This window comes from Panicum virgatum, chromosome 7N (genome assembly GCF_016808335.1).
Source record: "Panicum virgatum strain AP13 chromosome 7N, P.virgatum_v5, whole genome shotgun sequence".
Lineage (NCBI taxonomy): Eukaryota > Viridiplantae > Streptophyta > Magnoliopsida > Poales > Poaceae > Panicum > Panicum virgatum.
The window spans coordinates 14,216,899-14,241,665 of NC_053151.1; positions in this window are offsets into that span (position 1 = coordinate 14,216,899).

The following is a 24,767-nucleotide window of genomic DNA, read 5'->3' on the forward strand; positions in this document are numbered from 1 at the left end:
TCGCCACCCCTCCCGCCGTGCCCACCGTCGACCTCATGGTGGCCCTACTGGTCGCCGGAGCCACCAATGGCGGGGTCAGCATTAGCCAGCCTGCCCCCTGCGTTTATGCTCTGTGTTTCTGACGAGAAGTTTCTATGACTGCACAAAGAGGCTTCTATTTCTGAGGCTTCTATTGTCTGAATGCAATGAGATCTATGAACCGCACGCAACAGCTTCTATATCTGCATGTGCAGGAGTTTTCTATGACTTTAGACGAAGTTTCTATGCTGTTATATTCAAAATTCAATAGATAGTAAGGTGTTTCTATGATTACAGTCGTATGTTTTATGCCCATGTTTATTGGATAAATAAATCTATGGCTATAAACTTGGGTATTAGGGTCCAGGGGTTTTAGGGCCGGGGTTTAGGGTTTGGGGGTCTGATTAGGGTCCGGGGTTTATGCACGGGGGTTTAGTGTTTGGGGTTTAGTATTTAGGGTTTAGGGTTTGGAGTTTTAGGTTGGCAGGGTTTATTGGGTTTAGGGTTTAGGGTCGGGGGTTTTAGGTGGGCGGGTTTTACTGGGTTTAGGGTTTAGGGTCCGGGGTTTTAGGTGGGCGGGGTTTACTGGATTTGGGGTTTAGTATTTAGGGTTTAAGGTTCGGGGTTTTAGAGGGGAGGGGTTTGCGGGGTTTAGATTTTTAGGGTTTTAGGGTTTAGGGTCCGGGGTTTTAGGGTTTAGGAATTATTGGGTTTAGAGTTTAGGGTTTAGGGTCCGTGGTTTTAGGGGTGCGGAGTTTACTGGGTTTACTTTTTTAGGTTTTAGGGTTTAGGGTCCGGGGTTTAGGGTTTAGGTTGTTTAGTGTTTAGGGTTTAGGGTCCAGGGTTTTAGAGGCGGGGTTTAGGGTTTAGGGTTTAGGATTAGGATTTAGAGTTTCTATACTTCTTGATGAGTCCATGGCTGATCAAAATGTTCATGATAGGGTCATTCAAAATTCATACAAGCTGCAGTTCGGTTCTTTTGATGTGAACAGAAATAATATGAAAGAAGGAATTATATCTAGTAAAGCCACTTTGTCAAAGAAGCTAATATTTAAAGGAGATAATTTGCACAAGAAAATAGTAGGGAAAAAGGAAGTAAAACAATATATTATTGTTGGTCGCATGCAAGTAGAGATCACACAAGAGGCACCAAGTTGATGGATTGGGCGTGCTCACACAAGAGGCACCAAGTTGATGGATTGGGCGTGCTGCTCTGCATTGTGCGAATAAAAAGGCATTGGTAATGATGCCAGCTTAATTTAGTCACTAATATTCTTGCCGGATTATTGTATTATTAGTTCCATGTATTAATTTTCTATAGTCAGGTTTTGGTAGACGCAGCTTTAATTAGCAAGACAATTAGGGAGTCCGATTGGCCTTTTGTTTGGGTGCCTGCGCGCACCATGTATTTGAGTCAGACTGGGTCTTTTGTGTTGAGTCCATTTTGACAGTCTGATGGGCCGAGGGCTGGCCTGCGTACCCCTGTTAAGCCAAGGTTGATGGCCTGGCATCGGTGGACTTGTTTTGATTGGGAAGTTTTCTCAAGGGTTTCTTCTCCAGAGCAAGGAGGCGGCGCTGCTGTCTCTCCTGCCATGGTGACGGCTGCCAATCCAATCGAGGATTGTGGAGAGCTCGTGATTAGGTTATAGCCTGAGCACGTGTCTCGATCTCGTTGAGATCTTTTCTTTTGTTCGTGGTTCCTTGTGGACGCGGGTGGAAGATCTATCTAGGGTTTGGTTTATACACTGTAAGCTGATCCCTATATTTATCTGTGTTATTGCTGGTGTTTATTTGCTATCAAACGGACTTGAGTTATCCTGCCGAGGGGTGCTATTATTATATTCAGTCCATTTACTGTTGATCAGATTTGAGACAGACCACAATACTGCTATTTGCTTGTTCTGAGATATATAGTGCTAGCCTCATTAATTCCTGGATCAAGGTGATATTGCAGCAGTTTGAGATATTTATAGCTTGGCAACAGTATTATATTATCTCATATATTATTCTTTGGTCTTTCTCGAGTGAACTCCCGTGGAGACAAATATTATCTTTATTTGTACCGTGAAAGACATCCGGAAATTCAGACACCACGCGAATACCGTCCGTGGGGATATTCCGAAGACGACATTCACCTGCAAGTACGGGCTGTATGAGTACACGGTCATGTCCTTCGGCTTGACTAATGCCCCGGCTTTCTTCCTGCACTTGATGAACATGGTTTTCATGGATTATCTGGATGTCTTTGTGGTGATCTTCATTGATGATATTCTGATCTTCTCCAAGACAGAGGAAGAGCATGAAGAGCATCTGAGGCTCGTGTTGCAGAGATTGAGAGAGCATCAGCTGTATGCTATGTTCAGCAAGTGCGAGTTCTGGATTGACGAGGTTCCATTCCTCGGTCATATCATCTCCAAGGGAGGCATTGCAGTTGATCCGAGCAAGGTGAAGGATGTGCTCGAGTGGGAGACACCGCAGACGGTGAAGGAAGTCCGATCATTCTTGGGCTTAGCAGGATATTATCGGGGGTTCATTGAGAATTTCTCCAAGATCGCGAAGCCCTTGACTTCCTTGCTAGAGAAGAATGCGGCATTCATATGGACTGATGAGCGTCAGATGGCCTTTGATGAGCTGAAGAAGAGGTTGACTACGGCGCCAGTCCTTACTCTGTCAGACCAGAGCAAGAGGTTCACGGTGTACTGTGATGCTTCAAAGGATGGTCTTGGTTGTATTCTTATGCAAGAGGGCAGAGTGATTGCTTATGCTTCACGGCAGTTACATCGGCATGAGCTGAACTATCCCACTCACGATCTTGAGCTAGCCGCAGTTGTGCATGCTCTGAAGATTTGGAGGCATTACTTGTATGGGCAGCAGTGTAATATCTACACTGATCACAAGAGCCTCAAGTATATTTTCATGCAGAATGAGCTGAACATGCGGCAGAGGAGATGTTTAGAGTTGGTCAAGGACTATGACCTGAAGATTCACTATCATCCGGGTAAGGCCAATGTTGTGGTAGATGCTCTGAGCAGAAGAAGCTATGTCAACATGGCCATTGCTTTCCAGATGCCTCAGGAGTTATGTGAGGAGTCTGAGCAGTTGAGTCTGGGTTTCTTGCATCATACTTCGAGTGCAACATTCGAGGCAGTGCCCACTCTAGAGGCAGAGATCCGGCAGCATCAGAAGGAAGATGAGAAGCTGCAGGAGATCCGTGAGTTGCTCAAGAAAGGCAAGGCTCCTCATTTCAGAGAGGATGATCAGGAAACCTTGTGGTACAAGAACCGGATCTGTGTGCTAGATGTGAAGGATCTCCGGAAGTTGATTCTGAGTGAGGCTCATGATACAGCTTATTCTATTCATCCGGGCAGCACAAAGATGTATTATGACCTCAAGGAATGTTTCTGGTGGTATGGGATGAAGCGTTCAGTGGCAGAGTACGTGGCTATTTGTGACACCTGTCAGCGTGTCAAGGCTGAGCATCAGAGGGCAGCAGGTCTGTTACAGCCTTTGAAGATTCCAGAGTGGAAATGGGAGGAAATCACTATGGACTTCATCGTTGGACTGCCTCGTACTCGGCAGGGGTACAACTCTATATGGGTAGTAGTGGATCACTTGACGAAGGTTGCTCACTTCATTCCAGTGAACACTACTTACTCCGGCGCTAAACTTGTAGAGTTGTACATCTCTCGGATTGTCTGTTTGCATGGTGTGCCAAAGAAGATCATATCGGACAGAGGATCACAGTTCACTTCACGGTTTTGGGAGCAGCTCCATGATTCGTTGGATACAAAGCTGCGCTTCAGTACCGCCTATCATCCTCAGACAGATGGGAAGACAGAGAGAACCAACCAGGTGTTGGAGGATATGCTGAGAGCTTGTGCTATTCAGTATGGTACCAGTTGGGATAAGTGCCTGTCATATGCTGAGTTCTCCTATAACAACAGCTACCAGGCCAGTCTGAAGAAGTCTCCATTTGAGGCATTGTATGGCAGAAGGTGCAGGACTCCTCTTTATTGGGATCAGATTGGTGAGAAGCAGCTCTTTGGCCCTGACATTATAGAAGATGCAGAGCAGATGGTACAGGCTGTGCGGGAGAATCTGAGGATTGCACAGAGTAGGCAAAAGAGCTATGCAGATGGCAAACGGAGGGACCTGACCTTCAAGGTGAACGATTATGTGTACTTGAAGGTGTCACCAATGAGGGGAATCCGTAGGTTTAATCTAAAAGGGAAATTAGCACCAAGGTACATTGGTCCATTCAGGGTGCTGGAGAGGAAAGGCGAAGTTGCTTATCGCCTAGAGTTGCCCGCTGATCTCTCTGGAGTGCATGATGTCTTCCATATTTTTCAGTTGAAGAAGTGTCTACGAGTACCTGAGGAGCAGGCACCACTGGATGGGTTAGATGTGCAGGAAGATCTGACCTATATTGAGCATCCGGTGAAGATTCTAGAGACATCAGAGAGGGTTACACGGAACAAGCGCATCAAGATGTGCAGAGTTCAGTGGAGTCATCACAGTGAAGCTGAGGCTACATGGGAGCGAGAAGATGAGCTGAGGAAGACATATCCAGATCTCTTTGCTAGCCAGCCCAGCTGAATCTCGGGGATGAGATTCCTATAAGGGGGTAGGGTCTGTAACACCCTAATTTAAATTTCAGCTTTTAATAACAAATTTAATTGGCTTTATTTAATTTTCTAAGGTTTATTATGTTTAGTCTTGCATTTAATCTAATTTTTCTTCCATAAGTAATTAAAATTTATCATAGGGTTAAAATATTTGTGCATTCATGCTGGAGCATCTCTTTTAATGGTTTGAGTGCTAGGGTTGAATTCAAATTTGTATTTGAATTCAATTATGTTTGAGTAGTGTTTGAAATAGGAAAATGGAAATAGAAAAGGAAGACCACACCAACACAGCCCAGCTCCCCTCTCGGCCCGCCTGGCGCGCAGCGGCCCAGCTCCCTCCCGCGGGCCCAGCATCTCGCCCGGCCCAGCATCTCGCCCGGCTCAGCATCGCTTACCCTCACGCCTCCCCGCTAGCGCACACGGCCCACCTCCCGCGTCCCCGATCGGTCCACCCCGCACGCGCCCGAGCACAGCGCATCGCGCGCTCGCCTCCACTGACGGGCTGGCCCCGCGTGTCAGCGCCCTCTTCCCCGCTCCCTTCCTTCTCTAGTGTGCCAGTAGAGCCCGACCTCCCCGCCGGAGATCTCGCCCGCGCCCAACAGCGCGGATGCCCAGGATCACCGCCCGGCCTTTAATTGCCCCCCCCCCCCCCGCGGACCCCTTGCTCCCCATCCTACGCGCTAGCGCCGCCCAAAATACCCAAGCCGCCGCCCTCCGAGCTCCGAGCGGAGCAGAGCCCCACGCCGCCGTGCCCTCGCCGCTCTACTGCTCCACGGCCACCGAGAACCACCACCGAAGCTCCGCATGAGTGCCAGGAGCATCCCCGGTCATCTCCTCAGCCCGCTGCACCGTGCTTCACCCGGGATTTTTGACCCGAACCTGTCGCCGGTGAGTTGCGCCGCCCGCTCGATTTCTCGCCGCCGGTGGGTTCCCGACCTCCCTGACCCCCTTGGCCTCATCGCAGGACCTCCCTGAGTCGAGCTGTGGGACTAGCAGGCCCGGATGCGCCCTGCATCTACCCCGTCACCAAGCTCCGCGCCGACCCGCCGCCCGACCTCGACGACGGTAGACCTGCGCGCCATTCCAGCTCCAGCCCTACCCTCGGTGAGCGTTTGCACCTGTCCCTGTTTCTGTTGCGCTAGAAGTTTTGGCACATAGGCCACCGCACTGGCCAGAACGCCCTCGCCGACGTAACTCGCCGTGCAGATCTGCCTCCACCACCCCGCGCGCAATCTAGAGCCATGCCAGGCCTAGTTTTGACCTCAGGTGAGTCACGCATGTCACGCTGATCATCCCCGACCCAAACCCGAGTGGAAACAAGCCCCGGAACACCGAGATCGGCGTACTCCGGTGCAGCGCCGCCGCGGGAGCACATCGCCGGCGAGTCCCGCCGCCACCCCGTGAGCCATCAAGTCCTGGCCGCCCGATCTAAACCCGACGCCCCTGATTAGATCTAGGATCCATCAAATCCTAACCCTCAGATCCAGATCCAAGAGCCCAGAATAGATCGTACTAGGTTCGCTGTGGACTTTTTGTTAAAGAGTCCCTGAACTCTTTTGAAATAAACCCGCCGTCCAGGACAGTGTAAAAGTAATTCAATACAGGTCCTGTTTTTAACACTAAGGCCCCTGACCATTTTAAAAATAGAACCCGCAGTCCTGGCCGGTCAGTTTTACGCGTTAGACCTTAGAACTAAGGTTTAATTATGTTTAGGTCCTCGGTTTTTGCAGAGAACCCCCTGTAGCTCAGTTTTTCTCGCAGATAGGTCCCTAGATCTTTTTTTAGGCCTAGTTTTCGCGTTCTAGCTCCGTTTTAGGCGTTATTTATGTCCACGCGATCGTTGTAATGCATAGAATAGTTTTAGCATGGTTTTGTTTGCTGGTTTCATGTATTGTCGTACTGTTTCTTAGTTTTTGCTACTGTTTGCATGTATGTTTATGTTGTGTATTGTTTTTGGCCATGTGTTCGTGAGTAGACGTTGATCCATCTGAGGAGCCCCAGTACCGGTACCTGGAGCAGCCATCTTCAGATCAGTTTGAGTAGCAGCAGGAGCAGTTTGAGAAAGGCAAGTATAACATGAACAACACCTATCACTTTAAATACATTTCATACTGCATTTTAATACTGTATGCCTATAAGGACTTTCCTAGCCACTTTATATCCTTTATATATATATCCCTTGGGTTGCATTTTGGTTAGTTGTGCTAGGTTCCGCGTTATAACACACTTGGTCCTTTTTAATTAATTTGATTAATGGTATATGCAACTTAATTCTGGGAGTGGCCCGTTTGAGTGGCTCACGTCTCGTTAAAATATGTTTTGTTAGAAATATGGTTTAGGGGGCCAGAACGGTGCTTACTGCCTGGTTGGCCACTCTCCACAAGGACCGGTTCATAGAGCGACAACCTGGGACAACAGCGCTACCACAAGACTGGAATGGGACGGTCTTGGCTTACTAATTAGGTCATTTTGGTTCGGGAGTAACTTACCGACGGGGCAGGAGGGGTGGTGAACTTCAATGGTCCCTGCGCTACGAGCCTTGGTCTGCGTACCCCCTTGAGGTGGGTCCCATCGTTGCGGAGCCTGATTCCTTAGCGGTTACACCTTACCAATGTGTCCTTTGTAACGGCCTCGTAGTGAGTTTGCTAGCCATCTCACCTAATGAAGTGTGATGAACAACTAGCGTAGCTCACGACTTGTGGGTAAAGATGTGCAACCTCTGCAGAGTGTAAAACTGGTATACTAGCCGTGCTCACGGTCATGAGCGGCCCAGATCCTCCTTTTGATTAGTGGGGTTACCTTGGTGGTTTTGGTTTGATTCTCAGCAGTATCATAATTAATTTTGATTAATTTCTATGCAACTGGGTTTATGGTAATTCATCCACTTGTAGTAAATAGCCTTAATAAAATTTTGCCAAGATTAAAAGCTAATGCAGTTGAGTCAGCCAACCTTAGAGCCTCATAGTTTGTGTTATACTTGTTGAGTACAAGTTGTGAACTCATTCTTGCCCACTCTACTATTTTTCCTCTTGGGGATACTCTACTGCTGCTCAGTTCCTGCCGACGCGAGGCAGTTCGCCCGGAGCTGCCAGGAGTACGAGGACTTCTAGGCGTTCGTCTCCCAGTCGACGTCCCTGTGGCACCCAGCTTCGTCGAGAGTTTACGTATATGTTTTTACGCTTCCACATACTCTGTATTAAACATTTTGTCATTAATATAATAAATAACTTTCGTACTTGCTTTATTATGTCTTTTTACGTGATATGTGCTGTGATATACTGTTCATTCTGTTGTATATACGTGTGACTTGATCCTGGCACGTATATGATTGCTCGGTTTATGTCCTTTTATAAACCGGGTGTTACACAAACGGACTTAGTTCTCCTGCCGAGGGGTGCTATTATTATATTCAGTCCATTTACTGTTGATCAGATTTGAGGCAGACCACAATACTGCTATTTGCTTGTTCTGAGATATATAGTGCTAGCCTCATTAATTCCTGGATCAAGGTGATATTGCAGCAGTTTGAGATATTTATTGCTTGACAATAGTATTATATTATCTCATATATTATACTTTGGTCTTTCTCGAGTGAACTTCCATTGAGACAAATATTATCTTTATTTGTACCGTGAAAGATTGGAACATATTTCGGGCACCGTTAGCGTGTCCTCATCAGTTGGGCGTGCTACTCTGTATTGTGCGAATAAAAAGGCATTGGTAATGATGCCAGCTTAATTTAGTCACTTATATTCTTGCCGGATTATTGTATTATTAGTTCCATGTATTAATTTTCTATAGTCAGGTTTTGGTGGACGCAGCTTTAATTAGCAAGACAATTAGGGAGTCCGATTGGCCTTTTGTTTGGGTGCCTGCGTTCACCATGTATTTGAGTCAGACTGGGTCTTTTGTGTTGAGTCCATCTCGACAGTCTGATGGGCCGAGGGCTCGCCTGCGTACCCCTGTTAAGCCAAGGTTGATGGCCTGGCATCGGTGGACTTGTTTTGATTGGGAAGTTTTCTCGAGGGTTTCTTCTCCAGAGCAAGGAGGCGGCGCTGCTGTCTCTCCTACCGTGGTGACGGCTGCCAATCCAATCGAGGATTGTGGAGAGCTCGTGATTAGGTTATAGCCTGAGCACGTGTCACTACTACAAAACAGGCCTTTGTTCCTGGCCATTTGTCACGGCAGCTTTTGGGCCCGGGACAATAGGTGGCTTTTGTCCCGGGTCCAACGGCTAGCCGGGCCAGCGGGGGGACGGGAGCCTTTTGTCCCGGTTGGAGACACCAACCGGGACAAAATGGGAGCCTTTTGTCCCGGTTGGTGCCTCCAACCGGGACAAAAGGCCTTGCGCCCCTTATTCCCTTCCCTCTCCCCCCGCCCGAGCCATTCAGCTCACTTGTTTTCTTGTTGTTCTTGGCTCGGGATAGAGGAGTTCTTGCTCATTTCTTCACCACATTTGTGAAGATCTTTGATTCCCCGTCCATCCATCTGCTCTAAAGGTTTGGGGCTTGTTTTTCTCTTCTTCCTTGGCTTGTATAGCTCATTTCATACTTTAGAAATAGAGAAAATGTGTAGCTAGCTCATTTCTTGGACATTTAGCTAGCTAGATTGCATATGTTGGTGTAATTTTCTTTTAGATTTAGATGAGTATATGGATAGTAGAAATTTTTAGAATGAGTGTAGATACTTCATGTGATGTACTTGTATATATGACCATATTGTGGATAGTTGATTTTTTTATTCATGAATGAATTAATGAAATGAGTATATTATAGAATTTTTTGTATTATGAATGGATTATTTTGACACTCTAGTGATGTATTTAATCAGGCTCACATTGAAACCATCTAGAAGCTAAAAAAATCTTTTTTTCGAAACAAGTATACGTCGTTAATCTCCATCCAACGGTGATGGCACTACCTTTCAGGGATACACGATGCGCTATAAGGACATCGCAAATCGGTTGGTCGCATCACCAGCACTTCCGATTGATAAGAAGACAGCATTTGACGCAGTAAGCATGCCCGTTGTTGTACTGAGAGCATATCAACGAGCATGCTGCCTGTGCCAAATGCTGTGCCTATTAATCGTAAATGTTGGTGTTGCGACTAGCCGATTGGTGACATCCTTGTACCGCACCGTGTCCCCCCGAAAGGCAGTGTCATCACCGCAGGGTTGAGGTTACTGACATATACATTTTCAGAAATAAAGGTTTATTTTTCTTCTAGAGGGTTTCTGGATATTGAAAAGAGTGTACTCCTGGAACTGAAGGGTGTCAAAGTAATTAGAAGTTATAGAGATTTCTTTCAATTAATTAGAGATTTCTTGAGGATTAATGATACATTTCGTCTTTTTTATATAATTTCATTGTTATTTGCAAGAGTTATTAATCTGATCATTGTAATTGTAATAGTAAATAATTTTTGCTTTGTAATGGTAAGAATTTATAATTTTGTGGAAAATAAAGGTATTTTTCAGTAAAATATGGCTTCAGCAGCTGGAGGGAGTGGCGCCGGTGGGGTGATCGTTGTCCTTCTGGAGAGAAGGGCACAACTCGAGTAGGTCGTCGTCCAAAAAACCTAGTGCTTTTCATAGGGCAGCGCTCCGTTATTTAGAAAAAGAATATAGAGAATGTATGGCAAGGGACGAGGAACCTCCGTTTGATCTTGAGGATTTATTGCGGCGTTACGGTTCGTCACCACCAAACTCAGAGGTTTTAGCTCCGCCATCTTCTTCTGCGCCAGCAAGAAATCTGTTAGAACATTCTGCGTTCCAACACAAAGACGGTTGAAAACCTATGTGTTGTTGACCGAATTTTTAAATTTCATGTATAGTACTCCTTTGTTAAGTTCTGTAATGGATTAAGTACTCCTTTTAATTAATCAAGATGTATGATGGATATTGCATATCTTTTAATTATTCATGTTATGTTACATTTAGTTTAATTTATGTTTGATATATTTTCTTTATTCGATACGTGTAAAGAATTCAAATCGATTTATTTAAAATGCAGATGGACCGGCAATGGATGTACAATGCTGACCGACGTTCGAAAGAATTCATTGATGGCCTGCATTATTTTTTGTCTGTGGCTGAGGCAAACAAGCAGAATGGTTTTATGTGCTGCCCGTGTGTTCATTGCAACAATAACAAGGATTACTCATCTTCAAAAATCCTGCACAGTCACATTTTCGCAAATGGTTTCATGAAAAAGTATGTTTGTTGGACGAAGCACAGAGAACAGGGGGTTACCATGGAAGATAATGAAGAAGAAGATTTTGACGACCACTTTCCTGGGAATGCTAGAATCGGTGCATTCGATGACGATATTCCCATGGAAGAGCCCGAAGTAGATGTAGCAGAAAATGATCCCAGCGACGATCTGGGGCAAGCATTGCACAATGTGCAGGCAGACTGTAAGAGTGAAACGGAGAGGTTGAAGTTCCAGAAGTTGTTAGAGGACCACCATAAGTTGTTGTACCCAGATTGTCAAAATGGATTTAAAAAACTTGGCACCACCTTGGAGTTGCTGCAATGGAAGGCGACAAATGGTGTATCCGACAAGGGATTTGGTGAATTACTCAAACTTGTTAAAAAAATGCTTCCTAAGGACAATGAATTGCCTGCCACAACGTATGAAGCCAAACAACTTGTTTGCCCTTTGGGACTGGAAGTGCAAAAGATACATGCATGCCCCAACGACTGCATCCTCTACCGAGGCGAGTACGAGAATTTGGATGCATGTCCCGTATGCAGTGCATTGCGTTACAAGATTAGAAAAGATGATTCTGGAGATGTCGAGGGGGAGCCTCCCCGGAAGAGAGTTCCTGCGAAGGTCATGTGGTATTTGCCTATAATACCACGTTTGAAGCGTCTGTTTAGAAATAAAGATAATGCTAAGTTGATGCGATGGCACAAAGAGGAACGCAAGAAAGACTCGATGTTGAGACACCCCGCTGATGGGTCGCAGTGGAGAAAAATAGATAGAATGTACCCTAAATATGATTTCAAAAAAGTTAGATATTTCATTGACCCAATCACTTGAATGAAAATTAATTATTTTTGTTGCGTGTATCAAGTTTATATAGAGATAAAAAATTTTGTTCCATAATTTTTGGAATCATAATTTTATTAACTGAATTAACAAATGAAAGCCAATTTTAAAAGAGAAGTAAAAACAAACAAAAACAAACATAACATTAGGCGGGAACGAGGGAAAACGGGCCCCTTTTGTCCCGGGTGGTAGATCCACCCGGGACTAAAGGTGGGCCGCGGGCTGGGAATTTTCCCGGCCCGCCCAAAAACCCCTTTTGTCCCGGGTGAAGCCACCACCCGGGACAAAAGGTCCTTTTGTCCCGGGTCGTGGCTTCACCCGGGACAAAAGGCCCCCCCCATATATTTCCTTCCTCCTTCGCCCTTCTCCTAACACTTGGTTTCTCATCTGCGCCCGTCCTGCTCCCCCCACCGCGCGAGCCGAGCACCGCCGCCATCGACATCGCCGCCGCCCAGAGCCCCGACCTCACGCTGCCGCCCAGAGCCACCGCCGCCGCCGTCCTGCTCCCCCCACCGCGCGAGCCGAGCACCGCCGCCATCGACGTCGCCGCCGCCCAGAGCCACCGCCGCCGCCGTAACGCCCTCGCCACCATCCCCTGCTCGCCGTCGACCCGCCGCTACAGGCCATCCCAGCCCACTCCGCGTACCCAAAGGTAGAGCTCGATCTCGTCCCCTCCAACACAGAGCACTAACAGAATCACCATGCTTGTCTGCTGCTCTCAAATGTAGGTGCATTGATGCTTGGTCATCAAATAGGAAATGAGGCTTCACAAAACTATTATAGTGTTCACCCTGAATCTGACTTAAATCATCTGTCACAAATAGGAAATGGAAGGAAATAAGCTCACGGATCGACACAAATGCACCGTGTAAATCATCTGTCAAACTTACAGTACCACAACAATGACTAACATAACTTTCTAATTATGATCTGCATGAGAGAAAAATTATTGATAAGTAATTGACATGAATCTATGAATTTACTATAATAACATTCAGGGTCCAACTTAATTGACGTAAATTGCTGACTTCGATTTACTAGAAAGAAAACTCTTGGCAAGTAAGTAACATGGATTCATAAATTTTCTATAACATTTACTAATAAAAAAACTTTTAGTTTCGTGTTACTTAGACCTAAGTCCATAAAATCAACCACAACAAAAGAACCTGATGAAATCGGCACAATTCAAAGAAAGTAGCAAATTATATGGTTAATTTAGCATTGTACAGGATCAATGAAGGTCTAGAAAATTACGAGAATTGTGTACTAAGAAGCATGGTAAACTAGTATAAGAGCGATCAATCATTCAACAATACATTTGTTATACCTAAAAGGTAAAAGTAATGCAGCAGCCTGGTACATAAACTACTAAAGCTGCTTGTACCTAAAAATAGATGGAATCATACTAGAGAAAGGTCCGAATCCCACTGCATTTGACACCGAGGTTTCATCTCCTAAAAGATCGTCCTACTACGAGAGTCCCCTCAACACCTTCTCCATTCCATTGAACCCCAGAACCTCTCGCTACGTTGGGAAGCTCCTGCCTCTGTATAGTTCCCCAATGTTCTTTAATTTTTAGTTTTCAGAGTGTGTCGAGTGTTTGCAGCACTGAGATCGACATCGTCGACCAATTATGGCTCATTTTCAGTAGCTAGGAAGCTACACTCATGTAACTTTGGGACATGCTCATAATTTGAAATCATAATTTAGAGTTCATGTTATTTAGAGTGAAATCATAATTTGTTGTTAAGAGTGAAATCATAATTTGTTGTGTAAATAAAGGTATATTTACAAATTTTTAAATGTATGAATGTATGTATGTATGTATGTGTAAAGTGAGTTTAAATTTCTTTTAAATATTTCATGTATATTTCTTGAATTACTTAGTGAAATATTTCTCGACCTCATCCATCGATCGGTACTTAGTGAAATTATCGATAGAATATTTCAAGTTCATTTCTTGAATTACTTAGAGAATATTACTCGACCTCGTCCATCGATCGGTACTTAGTCAAATGCTCGCAAATATGTGGATTATTTAGATAATTTTTTAAGGGTTTTATTTGTATTCATATTTTAGTTACGATGGACCCGCGACACACAGACGCGGAAGACGAACAGTTCTTGTTGAATATGATTGGCGAAGGTCAAGGAGATGTCGCTGAACAAGCTGATGATGGCAGCAATACCGACATATATTTGAATATGTCCGGTGATGGAATTGAGGCACCATCTATTCAGGATGACGCTGCTGCTGAACAAAGTGCTAATGTACATATCACAACTATAATTATTTGTAGTGACAATCATATTTTCATCTGAATCTATATGAATACTATGAATGTTTTTTATAGCCGTCTAGATCATCGTCGCAGCAGAAAAAGACGAAGCGAGGCCCAACAAAAAAACTGGAAGGGCGGTTCATTATAACGGAAGTTGGTCCAGATGGCGAACCGATCGCTCCAGAAGCTGCCGCCAAAAAATTCATAAGACAATCCGGACGTATTGTCAGGGACCACATCCCGATCAGCTTCAGGCTCTGGAAAGCTTCCAATCCAAGCGAGGAACGGGATGCGGTACCCGAAAGAGAAAAAGAATGGTGCTGGCGGGAGCTTAAGAAAAACTTCACGGTTTCAGCTGAATCCGAAGAGATATGCAAGCGCTGGACCCTGAGTAAGATGGCCGAACAACTGCGATCATTCAAGAAAATTTTGACGAAGAAATATATCAAGACCGGGACCACACCCGTATTTACCGGCGAGCTCGAAAAGCTCAGGGGTCACTGGGATGCATTTGTGGAATACAAGTCTTCAGAGCTTGGGCTTCAGAAGGTGCAGAAGGCCAAAGACAACGCCTCGAAGAAAGTGTACCATCACACTCTAGGCCAAGGAGGCTACAAGCTTGCAGTACCCAAATGGGAGAAGATGGAGCAGGATCTGCTTGACAGAGGCATCCAACCTGCGACCATGAACTGGCCTGAAAGGTCAAGGACCTGGTTTTATGGTCACGGGGGAAGCTTGGACCCATTGACTGGTGACTGCATCTATGGGCCAAACATCCAGTGAGCAGCCCAGAGACTACAGGAGGCCATACAAGCAGCGGCCGAGGGAACATTCCAGCCGGATAGAGAGAGGGACGAGCTAACTTACGCCCTTTGGAATCCAGAGCATCCGGGCCGCACAAGAGGCAAAGGCGTGGTTCCGTGGAAGTATGGGTTCAGGGATTACATTGATTCATATAGAAGCCGGCAAAGAAGAAAGAATGATGAGCGGGAGCACCTGCGAAGGCTAGAGGAACGGCTCATGTCACACGATCAAAGACTGGAGGAAGAGGTTCAACGCCAAGTGGCCGTAGCAATGAGCCAGCAACAGCAAGCGCAAACGTTGCCTCCAGAGCCTAGTGTCGCAGCCGATCACCTGTCTCAGCGGAAAAGCTGCTGCGCTTCCACAGACGTCGCCGCCGCCGAGCCCACGGGGATCCAGGCCGCAGTTGAAGCGTCGGCCCCGCAGCGATTTCCAGTGGATGAGATCACCCACCGGACACCTTGTGACCTGCAGACTGCCGTTAAGAACTTAATGTTCACTGTTGCGTACGGTACCGCCATGCCAACCGAACCAGGCGACGTGTACCACGGGCAGCAAATTCCGCCTAGATACACAAGAGTTGGCGTGGAGCAGGTGTGCCAGGGTTGGGAGACGCTCGAGCTTGATATTCCTGGAGGCGATGGGGAGAGGACACTAGCAGAAGCCATTCATGGCTACATCCTATGGGATAAGCGCTACATTGTCCTAAAGTCGGATGATCAAACACCAAGACCGGCATCTCAGCATGCCTCTCCAAGACCGGCATCTCCGCAAAACTCCCCAAGGGCAGCACTGTCTCGGCAAGGTTCACCGGCACATTCTCCATCACCATCATCTCATGCGCCGATGAACACTCAAGCGTCACCGTCGCCTCCATGGTCACCCCCTCCGCCGCCGGCAAAGAAGCAGAAACGGCCGCCGGCAAAGAAGGTAGCTGCACCGGCTAGGGAGCCTCCAAAGAAGAAGGAAAAGAAGAAGAAAACCAAGGAGGCTCCTATTAAACCCTGGGACATGAGCCTTGAAGAATGCGATCGGATAACTCAAGAAAGAGTTAAAGAGCACTTCAAGCCGAAGCCGAAGCCGGAGTCCGAGAAAGTCATAAATCCGATAGATTTGAAATTTTTTAAGGGAATGTGCGAAGCAAATAAGAGAAAATTCATTCCGAGAGACCCCCCTTCAGACTACGAACGCACAATTATCAAAACTACTGAGAAAAAGAAGAGACAATCAAAGTCGTCGTCGTCCGACGTTCCACAGCTCGGAGCCCAAAAGAAACAATCAATAGAGCCTCTCGTAGTGGGACAGACGACGCAAGAACAAGACTTTGTTACATTTATGAAAGAATCAAACCTGACGGCCGCTCAGATTGCAGGGGGAGAAGATATTCCAAAGGCCGATGTGGTCGTCAAATGGACGTTTGAGATCGGCAAAACTCTTGTACCCCCCGAAGTAGTGTCTGTGCTTCCAACGCAAATGTATAAGCTGCACCAGCACTACATGCGTGCGATGGCCGATTGCATCTTCATGCAGGGCGCAAAGATTAAAGATGACGATTTCTTACGGGGGGAGGCTATTATATGAATAAACTGGGAAGAAATTTACCAACTATTCCATCAGGAGGCCCTCGACATCTCTATGGTCGGCTTGTGGGTTCTGTAAGTATTTTACTCTCCTTACGTATTGTTTTGCATGATCTCAACATACTGATATCTTGATTTATTCGGTATCATGTAGAATGGAGATACATACTTGCAGAAGAAAGGGATACTCTCACCTCGGCTTCATCGACCCAATTACTTGTAATTGGAGGCTTCTACAGGACAATCCCGACGACATATTCCAAAACTTGTTCAAGTACATAAGCGTTCATCACAACAAGCAAATGATATTGTTTCCTTACAACTTTGCGTGAGTGATTCCTTCCGTCTAACTCTTTCTATTCCATAATCGAATTGTTTAAACCTTAACTACCAAGAACTGCCTCCGTATAATCTTGCAGTGAACACTTTGTCCTAATTGTCATAATTCCTGAGAAGAGCCTACTCGTGGTTATGGACTCATTGAGGAGACCTCCAGAACAATACGAAAATCTTCTTAACATGATGAAAAAGTAATTCTACCACTACTCCGTCCATGACTGATAATTTGAATCACTTTGTTACTTGACTATAATTGTTCTAATCATGCACAGGGTTTGGAAAGAATTCGCTAAAAATCATCCAGCAAATTTGACAAGGAATTGAAGATCAAGACAGATTTTCCGGTACGCGCTTGGATGATTCGTTGCACGATTCATTAGTTTTATTATATATTCATGTAAATACCTGATAATTTCTTCTCTCTTAAAGTGTATGAGGCAGAAACCAGGCACTGTATTGTGCGCATACTATGTATGCGAGAACATCCATGGTCTGGTAGGTCCTCCAAAGGGCTGGACAGATTGGGAGGAGGAAGTGAGTAAAAAACCTTGTTAATATTTGAACTCGTATTTTAATTAGTCGAAATTAATTATCCCCTTTTTCCATAGGTCGGGGAGATGCGCGATAAACTCATACCGGAGGAAAAGATTATGGCGATTCAAGAACAATTCTCCGGATTTATTGTTGAGCAAGTCCTCGATCCAAAAGGCGAATTCTACTATGATGGAATATCTAATATTGACAATCACAGTAAATATGACAATATACGCGTATATATGTAATTAAGAACGAATATAACTATGTAAATATATATGTGTGTCCATGTATTAAATTTCTATTTATGAGTATGTATGTATGTATTAAATTTCCAAAAGGCGAATTCTACTATGTAATATAAGAACGAATATACCTATGCAAATATGATGGAGTATGTATGTATTATATATATAAGCACTCCAATAATATATATGTGTATATATATTTATATAATATTGGTCCTAGACATTTTCATATGTAAAGGAATTCACATGTATAGATATGTGTATACATATATATATATATAAGTGAATTAATTTATATATGAAAACTATCTAGGACAAATATTATATAAGTAACTATATATATGTATATATTAGTGGAGATCATACACACTGAATTCCAATACATAAGTTTAATTGAAATGCAAAGGTATAATTGAAATAGAAAAAGAATTGAGAAAAGAAAAACATGAAAAAAAAAGAGACCTTTTGTCCCGGTTGGTAACACCAACCGGGACAAAAGGGTGCGTCAGCCACGTGGGCGCTGGGCAAAAGGGCACCCCCTTTTGTCCCGGACAGGCGTTCCCGGTTGGGAAACCGGGACAACAGCGGTTTCCCAACCGGGACAAATCAACATTTTTGTAGTAGTGTGTCTCGATCTCGTTGAGGTCTTTTCTTTTGTTCGTGGTTCCTTGTGGACGCGGGTGGAAGATCTATCTAGTGTTTGGTTTATACACTGTAAGCTGATCCCTATATTTATCTGTGTTACTGCTGGTGTTTATTTGCTATCAAACGGACTTGAGTTCTCCTGCCGAGGGGTGCTATTATTATATTCAGTCCATTTACTGTTGATCAGATTTGAGGCAGACCACAATACTGCTATTTGCTTGTTCTGAGATATATAGTGCTAGCCTCGTTAATTCCTGGATCAAGGTGATATTGCAGCAGTTTGAGATATTTATTGCTTGACAACAGTATTATATTATCTCATATATTATTCTTTGGTCTTTCTCGAGTGAACTTCCGTTGAGACAAATATTATGTTTATTTGTACCGTGAAAGATTGGGACATATTTCGGGCACCGTCAGCATGTCCTCATCAGTTGGGCGTGCTGCTCTGCATTGTGCGAATAAAAAGGCATTGGTAATGATGCCAGCTTAATTTAGTCACTTATATTCTTGCCGGATTATTGTATTATTAGTTCCATGTATTAATTTTGTATAGTCAGGTTTTGGTAGACGCAGCTTTAATTAGCAAGACAATTAGGGAGTCCGATTGGCCTTTTGTTTGGGTGCCTGCGCGCACCATGTATTTGAGTCAGACCGGGTCTTTTGTGTGGAGTCCATCCCGACAGTCTGATGGGCCGAGGGCTGGCCTGCGTACCCCCCTGTTAAGCCAAGGTTGATGGCCTGGCATTGGTGGACTTGTTTTGATTGAGAAGTTTTCTCGAGAGTTTCTTCTCCAGAGCAAGGAGGCGGCGCTGCTGTCTCTCCTGCCGTGGTGACGGCTGCCAATCCAATCGAGGATTGTGGAGAGCTCGTGATTAGGTTATAGCCTGAGCACGTGTCTCGATCTCGTTGAGGTCTTTTCTTTTGTTCGTGGTTCCTTGTGGACGCGGGTGGAAGATCTATCTAGGGTTTGGTTTATACACTGTAAGTTGATCCCTATATTTATCTGTGTTACTGCTGGTGTTTATTTGCTACCAAATGGACTTGAGTTATCCTGCCGAGGGGTGCTATTATTATATTCAGGCCATTTACTTTTGATCAGATTTGAGGCAGACCACAATACTGCTATTTGCTTGTTCTGAGATATATAGTGCTAGCCTCGTTAATTCCTGGATCAAGGTGATATTGCAGCAGTTTGAGATATTTATTGCTTGACAACAGTATTATATTATCTCATATATTATTCTTTGGTCTTTCTCGAGTGAACTTCCGTTGAGACAAATATTATGTTTATTTGTACCGTGAAAGATTGGGACATATTTTGGGCACCGTTAGCGTGTCCTCATCAGTTGGGTGTGCTGCTCTGCATTGTGCGAATAAAAAGGCATTGGTAATGATGCCAGCTTAATTTAGTCACTTATATTATTGCCGGATTATTGTATTATTAGTTCCAGGTATTAATTTTCTATAGTCAGGTTTTGGTAGACGCAGCTTTAATTAGCAAGACAATTAGGGAGTCCGATTGGCCTTTTGTTTGGGTGCCTGCGCACACCATGTATTTGAGTCAGACCGGGTCTTTTGTGTTGAGTCCATCCCGACAGTCTGATGGGCCGAGGGCTGGCCTGCGTACCCCTGTTAAGCCAAGGTTGATGGCCTGGCATCGGTGGACTTGTTTTGATTGGCAAGTTTTCTCGAGGGTTTCTTCTCCAGAGCAAGGAGGCGGCGCTGCTGTCTCTCCTGCCGTGGTGACGGCTGCCAATCCAATCGAGGATTGTGGAGAGCTCGTGATTAGGTTATAGCCTGAGCACGTGTCTCGATCTCGTTGAGGTCTTTTCTTTTGTTCGTGGTTCCTTGTGGACATGGGTGGAAGATCTATCTAGGGTTTGGTTTATACACTGTAAGTTGATCCCTATATTTATCTGTGTTACTGCTGGTGTTTATTTGCTATCAAACGGACTTGAGTTATCCTGCCGAGGGGTGCTATTATTATATTCAGTCCATTTACTGTTGATCAGATTTGAGGCAGACCACAATACTGCTATTTGCTTGTTCTGAGATATATAGAGCTAGCCTCGTTAATTCCTGGATCGAGGTGATATTACAGCAGTTTGTGATATTTATTGCTTGACGACAGTATTATATTATCTCATATATTATTCTTTGGTCTTTCTCGAGTGAACTTCCGTTGATACAAATATTATCTTTATTTGTACCGCGAAATATTGGGACATATTTCGGGCACCGTCGGCTTGTCCTCATCAGTTGGGCGTGCTGCTCTGCATTGTGCGAATAAAAAGGCATTGGTAATGATGCCTGCTTAATTTAGTCACTTATATTATTGCCGGATTATTGTATTATTACTTCCATGTATTAATTTTCTATAGTCAGGTTTTGGTAGACGCAGCTTTAATTAGCAAGACAATTAGGGAGTCCGATTGGCCTTTTGTTTGGGTGCCTGCGCGCACCATGTATTTGAGTCAGACCGGGTCTTTTGTGTTGAGTCCATCCCGACAGTCTGATGGGCTGAGGGCTGGCCTGCGTACCCCTGTTAAGCCAAGGTTGATGGCCTGGCATCGGTGGACTTGTTTTGATTGGCAAGTTTTCTCGAGGGTTTCTTCTCCAGAGCAAGGAGGCGGTGCTGCTGTCTCTCCTGCCGTGGTGACGGCTGCCAATCCAATCGAGGATTGTGGAGAGCTCGTGATTAGGTTATAGCCTGAGCACGTGTCTCGATCTCGTTGAGGTCTTTTCTTTTGTTTGTGGTTCCTTGTGGACACGGGTGGAAGATCTATCTAGGGTTTGGTTTATACACTGTAAGCTGATCCCTATATTTATCTGTGTTACTGCTGGTGTTTATTTGCTATCAAACGGACTTGAGTTATCCTGCCGAGGGGTGCTATTATTATATTCAGTCTATTTACTGTTGATCAGATTTGAGGCAGACCACAATACTGCTATTTGCTTGTTCTGAGATATATAGAGCTAGCCTCGTTAATTCCTGGATCGAGGTGATATTACAGCAGTTTGAGATATTTATTGCTTGACGACAGTATTATATTATCTCATATATTATTCTTTGATCTTTCTCGAGTGAACTTCCGTTGATACAAATATTATCTTTATTTGTACCATGAAAGATTGGAACATATTTCGGGCACCGTCGGCGTGTCCTCATCAGTTTGGCGTGCTGCTCTGCATTGTGCGAATAAAAAGGCATTGGTAATGATGCCAGCATAATTTAGTCACTTATATTCTTGCCGGATTATTGTATTATTAGTTCCACGTATTAATTTTCTATAGTCAAGTTTTGGTAGACGCAGCTTTAATTAGCAAGACAATTAGGGAGTCCGATTGGTCTTTTTTTTGGGTGCCTGCACGCACCATGTATTTGAGTCAGACTGGGTCTTTTGTGTTGAGTCCATGTCGACAGTCTGATGGGCCGAGGGCTGGCCTGCGTACCCCTGTTAAGCCAAGGTTGATGGCCTGGCATCGGTGGACTTGTTTTGATTGGGAAGTTTTCTCGAGGGTTTCTTCTCCAGAGCAAGGAGGCGGCGCTGCTGTCTCTCCTGCCGTGGTGACGGCTGCCAATCCAATCGAGGATTGTGGAGACCTCGTGATTAGGTTATAGCCTGAGCACGTGTCTCGATCTCGTTGAGGTCTTTTCTTTTGTTCGTTGTTCCTTGTGGACGCGGGTGGAAGATCTATCTAGGGTTTGGTTTATACACTGTAAGTTGATCCCTATATTTATCTGTGTTACTGCTGGTGTTTATTTGCTATCAAATGGACTTGAGTTATCCTGTTGAGGGGTGCTATTATTATATTCAGTCCATTTACTGTTGTTCAGATTTGAGGCAGACCACAATACTGCTATTTGCTTGTTCTGAGATATATAGTGCTAGCCTCATTAATTCCTGGATCGAGGTGATATTGCAGCAGTTTGAGATATTTATTGCTTGACAACAGTATTATATTATCTCATATATTATTCTTTGGTCTTTCTCGAGTGAACTTCCGTTGAGACAAATATTATCTTTATTTGTACCGTGAAAGATTGGGACATATTTCGGGCACCGTCGGCGTGTCCTCATCAGTTAGTATTTAGAGACAGGTTGCTCACGGTACTTTGCTAATTTTTTATGATCGATTACTGTTTTGACATATACCTTGAGTTTGTGCCAATGTTGTATGCAACAACTTCTCCATCAGAATATTATGAGTGGGAGGATGCTATAATAAATTGTTATATGATTGGAGAATTACCATTAAACCAGCTGGCAAATTTGGCAAAGCATAGCTTCTCTCTTTCTGTGTCATTATGGTTGCGGAGATTGCAGTTGGATCATGGTGATGACTATTGTACTTCTTGGTATGAGATGATGGAGGTCCTACGACGACGATTTGCTCCTCCTCTTGAGCCAAAGAAGAATATATTATCTAGCAGTGTGAATTCTTATATGGTTGCTTCTGAATTTTCTTGTGATACACAATTTGAGAAGAATGCTTCTACTAACCACCCAGCTATAATGGGGTCACCCAGTGATCTTCCTGCAGCCACATCCATTGTTGAAGCAGATGTCCCAGTGAATGCTAGTGTTTCTGATTTTTCTTTTACATCGGGGCTGCATAGTAGTGTTTCTTCTTATGATTCTCAGTCTGACATCAATATTGATGATACAGATGATGCATCAGATGGCTTATCTATGATGGCACGAGATGTACATAGTGATGGTACTGCTATTATGGTTAAGGGGCAGCGTTCCAACATTTTTCAGTCAGAGTGCATAGTCTAAGACAAGGTATGCAAATTAATTATTGATGGTGGTAGCTTCACTAATGTTATTAGCTCAGATGTAGTACATGCCTTGTCCTTATCTACATGGAGGCTTCCTATGCCTCGTTACATGCAATGGATGAATCAAAGCGGCACGCTAAAAATTACTCATAGAGCGAGAGTAAAATTTTCAGTGGGAAATTATGTTGACTCTGTATACTGTAATGTGGCACCGATGAGTGCATGTCATTTATTGTTGGGTAGACCATGGCAATTTGATCTTGATGCTACTCATGGTGGTCATTCTAATCATTATTCTTTTGAGCACAAAGGAGTTCATCAGGTGCTGAAACCTATGCCAGAGAATGCTATTAAGGCTATGCTGTTTGCTACCATGGAGAAGAAGAAGAAACTAACATCACAAATTAAGCCAAGGCCAAGGAGGGCTATATTTCTGGAGGGGGAGAATGGCATGACTAATCTGGCTTCAATCCATAGTGTTGGTAATTCTGGAATCTCTACTAATGCAAGGAAGAAATATGCCATTACTATTTCTTCAATTGTTGATTCAGAAAATATTTGCAAGGACCCTAAAGCTGTAGCTAGTAAATTGTTAAAACCTTCTGCTATTCATTTTGATTCCTTGACTGATGGTGTAAAGGAGAAGGATAAGAAAAATATTGCAGCCATCATGTCATGCAACAACAGAGTTAGAAAGGATGATCCAATCATACATGCCAATGCTGAAGATATGCCAAAGTCGAGGACGACTTTGATTCAATGGGGAGAGAATGATGAGTCCATGGCTGATCAAAATGTTCATGATAGGATCGTTCAAAATTCATACAAGGTGCAGTTCGGTTCTTTTGATGTGAACAGAAGCAATATGAAAGAAGGAATTATATCTAGTAAAGCCACTTTGTCAAAGAAGCTAATATTTAAAGGAGATAATTTGCTCAAGAAAATAGTAGGGAAGAAGGAAGTAAAACAATATATTATTGTTGGTCGCATGCAAGTAGAGATCACACAAGAGGCACCAAGTTGATGGGTTGGGCGTGCTGCTCTACATTGTGCGAATAAAAAGGCATTGGTAATGATGCCAGCTTAATTTAGTCACTTATATTCTTGCCGGATTATTGTATTATTAGTTCCATGTATTAATTTTCTATAGTCAGGTTTTGGTAGACGCAGCTTTAATTAGCAAGACAATTAGGGAGTCCGATTGGCCTTTTGTTTGGGTGCCTGCGCGAACCATGTATTTGAGTCAGACTGGGTCTTTTGTGTTGAGTCCATCTCGACAGTCTGATGGGCCGAGGGCTGGCCTGCGTACCCCTGTTAAGCCAAGGTTGATAGCCTGGCATCGGTGGACTTGTTTTGATTCGGAAGTTTTCTCGAGGGTTTCTTCTCCAGAGCAAGGAGGCGGCGCTGTTGTCTCTCCTGCCGTGGTGACGGCTGCCAATCCAATCGAGGATTGTGGAGAGCTCGTGATTAGGTTATAGTCTGAGCACGTGTCTCGATCTCGTTGAGGTCTTTTCTTTTGTTCGTGGTTCCTTGTGGACGTGGGTGGAAGATCTACCTAGGGTTTGGTTTATACACTGTAAGCTGATCCCTATATTTATCTGTGTTACTTCTGGTGTTTATTTGCTATCAAATGGACTTGAGTTATCCTGCCGAGGGGTGCTATTATTATATTCAGTCCATTTACTGTTGATCAGATTTGAGGCAGACCACAATACTGCTATTTGCTTGTTCTGAGATATATAGTGCTAGCCTCATTAATTCCTGGATCAAGGTGATATTGCAGCCGTTTGAGATATTTATTGCTTGACAACAGTATTATATTATCTCATATATTATTCTTTGGTCTTTCTCT